The sequence below is a fragment of the Austrofundulus limnaeus genome, unplaced genomic scaffold (assembly GCF_001266775.1).
Source record: "Austrofundulus limnaeus strain Quisiro unplaced genomic scaffold, Austrofundulus_limnaeus-1.0 Scaffold791, whole genome shotgun sequence".
NCBI classification, from domain to species: Eukaryota; Metazoa; Chordata; class Actinopteri; order Cyprinodontiformes; family Rivulidae; genus Austrofundulus; species Austrofundulus limnaeus.
The window spans coordinates 48,627-53,472 of record NW_013953193.1 but is presented as its reverse complement, the minus strand read 5'-3'; the positions used below and the strand labels follow the sequence as shown (position 1 = coordinate 53,472).

At 36.7% G+C, this 4,846-nt stretch overlaps 1 long non-coding RNA gene across 1 annotated transcript in view; it reads right to left on the bottom strand.

Moving 5' to 3' along the window:
- Nucleotides 1-3,719: 3,719 nt before the first annotated feature.
- LOC106532553 (uncharacterized) overlaps nucleotides 3,720-4,846 on the bottom strand; it is a 2,670-nt gene continuing 1,543 nt past the window's right edge. Inside the window, exon 4 of the long non-coding RNA XR_001312097.1 lies at nucleotides 3,720-4,784. This is a non-coding gene — a long non-coding RNA (uncharacterized LOC106532553). The remainder of the gene's footprint in view (nucleotides 4,785-4,846) is intronic.

Below are 4,846 nucleotides of genomic sequence, written 5' to 3'. Positions count from 1 at the left end.
GTTAAACAGAGTTTGTAAAAACAGATTGAGTGTAATACAGTTAAACCTGTTTATATATAGGATTTTTGTAGAAATAAACCTTTTTTTAAATTGAAACTGTTTTATTTAAATGCATTAGTTTTAGCTTTATTTTATTTTGAATAAACAGGGTTGATTAAACTGTGTTTTATTCTGATTTTAGCTGAAAAGTTGAGAAAAATGTGTGTTGGTGAAACTGATTTTTTTTAAAAAATGTAATACCTTTTATCAACCAGCAGATGTCGCCGTTGCAAAGGAAAACACTTCAGCTTGACTCACCTTTGAATGACAGCAGCACCGCGGCTACTGACCAATAACAGAGCGTCTGAACAGGAAAACCCGCCTTCAATGCTTACCCTTCAAAGTAAAAACGGCTGCCCGTTTTTATAGTGCAAAAGTTAACAAACGCAGCTTTTACGGATATGAAACACTTTTGACTAAAATTCACCATATTTAAACCACAGTTTAAAACACAGCGTTTCGAAAATCGACAAGCGATAGCTTCTCACTACGCTAGCGATAAAAAACAGCTTATCTTAAGCTGGCGAGGTGAACCGGAAGTCCTGTGTGTTACCTTCCTGTTCCCTCTGAAACTCCGTCTGTTTTTACAAATTCTGTTTAATAGAAGTGTTTACCCTTACCAATATGTGAGGGTAATGACTTATGTAAAATAGGTCCCCCTACATCTTCCCATAACAAAGTTATGAGAGTAAATTTTACCAAGGTTTTTCTCATTACTTTAATATTTGTCTGTACAAAGTGAAGTGTGACACAATAAGGGAACGTCAGACGAGTTCAAGTTGATTCATAAAAGATTATGCAATCATTTATTTACACACATTGAACAAATCATACATTACACCTGATTGTGGATTTCCTATAACAAGCATCTAAGTTAAAATGAGATTAAAAAAACGCGTCCGACTTTTCTTTCACATTAAAACTCAGATTACTTATTTAGAACAGTAAACATCAGTTCTGATGTTAAAACTAAACAATTTACTGGCACTTCAACTTAGGGTTGGCAAAGGTAAAGGTAAGACAAGGGTAAGAAAATTAGGGATTAGTGTTTCTGCTTTTATTTTTGAAAGTCTTTTTCAGCGGGTTTTTTGTTGTAACTTCTGATTTTGCCGTTTTAAATCTTGATTTTCCTGTTCGGTTAGTTCAAGATCATCCTCATACTGCCGTATGAGGTTTCTGTTTTCTTTCATTGTTTCAGTGTGTTGAAAACATGTGATTGTCATTTGTGCTATTTTTAGCTGTCCATCATGGATTGCTGTTTTAGCTTCTAGGAGGTCCTGCATTCTAGCTTCTTTTTGGGCTTGCAGTTCCTCTTTTAGTTTGTTTTTTTGGGCTTCCTGTTTGTTTATTTAGAACTTTTTTTGCCCTTAAACAAAGACTAGCTTTCTTTAACTGAACTGTGGTCAGCCTTAGCTTAGCTTCCATTAGGTATGCTAATTTTGCTAGCATTTTTGAATGTTGAGTGTCATCATTTAGCACTTCGTTTAGCACCCGTACGGGCCACCAATATGTAAGGGTAATGACTTATGTAAAATAGGTCCCCCTACATCTAAGATGGGAAAAATAATCCACGTGGTGGTGCAACGATCGCCCGAATGAAGCCAAAGTAATTTTGAGGTTCGTCAAAATCTTTGTAAATTATATTGGGGTGACCGAGGGAGTATGAGCAGGTGGCATTCACAAACGGATACAGAGAACAGAAATCTTGCAAGATAATATTCTCATCTGGTTCCGCCGTGTACTTTAATTTAATTTAACAGTGCACGTTCTTCCTTTGAAAAGAGCATCCCATGGTGAGAGGGGAGCCGGAGCTTGAAATTTCTGGAGGAAATGTTTCAATTCGGGGTTTGTTTTGAGTCCACTCGTGCTCCCAAATAACCTGAACCTGGAGACTGTGGACTGATTTCATTGCCTGTAATTTTTCAATGGTGGTATTGTACAGCTCTGCAAATGGAACGTGTCTTAGAGGACATTTTTCAAGAGGCGAAAAGCAGTTTGGACATCCGTGAAAAAACAGCCGAGAAATTCAAAGGCATATTTCACACCCTGAAATTCTGAATGACTGTCTACAAAAAACTGCCCAAACTGCTTTTCACCTCGTTTAAAGCATGTTGAATAATCATTTTTTAGAAAATGCCAGCCAGTCTAACCATTGAACAGACACGTTTGAAAATGTTTTACATTGTCTAACATAGTTCACAGGAGATGGAATAGCGAGTTTATTCGGTTTCAAAAAATTGCTGAGAAAAACAGACATGCATGCTCCAGCAATAGTGATTTTATTAAATGGATCAATATGACTCTGTTGAAAAAATAGTCTGAATTTAAGGCAACCTCGGAAAAGAATTTCAACGTCGTTTCTATCATAAAAAGAGCTTTTTCAAAAGTTGAACGTTTTTTGAGACACTTGCATGTACCGTGTCAAATTTCTCTCGTTCTGTAGGTGACATTTTTTCCACACCGTAATCACCAGGTGGAGGAAATGCACCTACATATTTCAAATGCTGCTCCGAGGAAAATTTGTTTGGAAAAAAATCCTTTTGAGCTATTTGAAAAACCCATAGCCTTGGGCATGGCTGACAGTTTCATGCCGAGAAAACTAAGACTGTCTATAAACCTTAGATTAAAATCAGATTCGGTGAAGCACAATATTTTACTGCCTTGCATAAGATTGCCGGTTTTATCCAAGATTCACCATCGCATTGAGGATGAGATAGGAATCAAACCCACGAGCATCGTGTGCAATAAACATAAAATTCCGAAACAAAGGCCTTCTGAAATACATAATAAAATTATGAATGCAATCCAGACCGTAAGAAGACAACTCAGAACCTGTGATATTTTTGGTATACACCAGAAATGGTATGTGTACATTCTGCTCATCTGCAAATGTTTCAAGGTCATAAAAAATGATTTTATCATTCACACGGTCATCGACTGGACAAGGTTGAATGAAACAACGATGGCTTCCGAGCGTCACGTCTGCTCCTAATTATATGGGTTGATGACAAATGCTGCATTTTTGCTGTGCACAAATGTGGGGCATTTCTTTTTTAGATATGGGAATGCGATAATTTTTTTGGCATTTAAGGCATTTTTTAATCAGCTCGCAGTTACTGACGTTTTCTGCGCCACGGGTCTGCGAACAGCATTTTGATGTCTTAAAAAACATGCCTGATTACGACAAGTTCTTTTACACGATGTACATTTCACTGGACATAAATCTTGACTGGGACAGAGCAGATCATTACAGATTGGACAAAACCCTCCACAACAGTGTGTGTGTAAATTAATTAAGTGAGTAAAACAAAAGTTGCAGAAGTATTTACACCCCAAGAAAGCTTTGATATTTTTGATACCGTAATAATGATTGTAAAACAGAAAGAGAAAAAGTGGCCTAGTTCTGTCTGAAAATGTTGTTTCAAATTTTTGAATGGATGTATGATCGGAAACGCGAAAAAAACAGAAAAGTTTTTCGGTTCAGAATACTCTCGAATTTGCAAATATCAGAAAATGTTATAGGTGTCTGATCTGTAAAGCCGGCTTGATGTTGTAAAGTTCTGGCAAAATTTACAGCCTCGTCATCTGTTAAATAGGGATTGTAAGTGTACGATATACTAATCGCGAAACACAATTGATCATTTCATTCAGGGACGATGCAAAGATGTTTCCTCTTTTTATTTATTAATTCTGTGTCCAAAGACTTTTCAGCTTTCCGCTTGATTCCTCCCCTCGGATTTTTAACAATTTGAATGATGAATTATAAATCATTCTCCGAATCTATCTGTCCGTCAGATTGAATTAAACGGTCTAGAAAATCTGTAAATTCAGATAAAATGTTGCTTGGATTTTCATCGACTTGGAACGTAACGTTATGGGAAACGTTTTCACCAGATAACTCAATTTGAATGAGGTCATTTCTATGGGATAAAGATTCAACCCTGTCAGAGAGATTTGACAGAATACTCATAACATTGGTGTAATATTCGGCTAAATTCAGTGCGTTATCTGAACAAGGTATAAAAAACCGTAGGCGAATTTCATGGTTATTAAACCGTTCACAAGTGGAAATTTGCACATTTTGATTCTGTTCTGTTGAGGGTCCTGCTCTGTATCGACAAATGTCATCTGAAGGCACAGCCCCGAATCCTGCAACTAATTGATTAAGCTCGTGTAGAGCATTTTCACTCTGAGATAAATTTTGTAGAGTTTTCATCTGCCTGGATTTGAGAAAGATCTGATACAGCTTCCTCTAAACATTTAAAATTTTCACCAGTCTGAGATCTTTCTTCTGGACGAGTCTCCTGAGAAAATATCTCGTCAGGAGAAATATGTGTCAAGTTTACAGGCAAAGGGATTTCCCGTAATCTGTCTATTTCAGCTTGCAGATCAAATAGAGGGAGAATTGAAATAGCTTTGTCCAAAGTGTGAAAAAAGTCCACAGTTTGCTGTGTTTCATTTAATTGACTTTCCTGAGAAATGTTCTCATCAGGASAATTTTGGAAAGAGTTTACATTGACAGGCAATGGAATTTGTCTTAATTCATCTACGGCTKATTGAAGGTGATTTATAACGTCAAGTGACAAAGGAGGTTCATTTTTTCCTAGATACAACGAGCAGAAAAAAATCTTACAGTTCGTCCAATATTCTAATGCACAGGTCCACAGTCTTGCTGAGTGCGTCGAGACAGCGACGCTTCAAGAGGGCCGGAGAAAAATCATCAGAAAATCCTGTATTTTGTGGACCTGGTGAGAAGAAAAAAATGATGAGCTTATTTTACTCCATTTCTTTTTAATAAGTAATATAT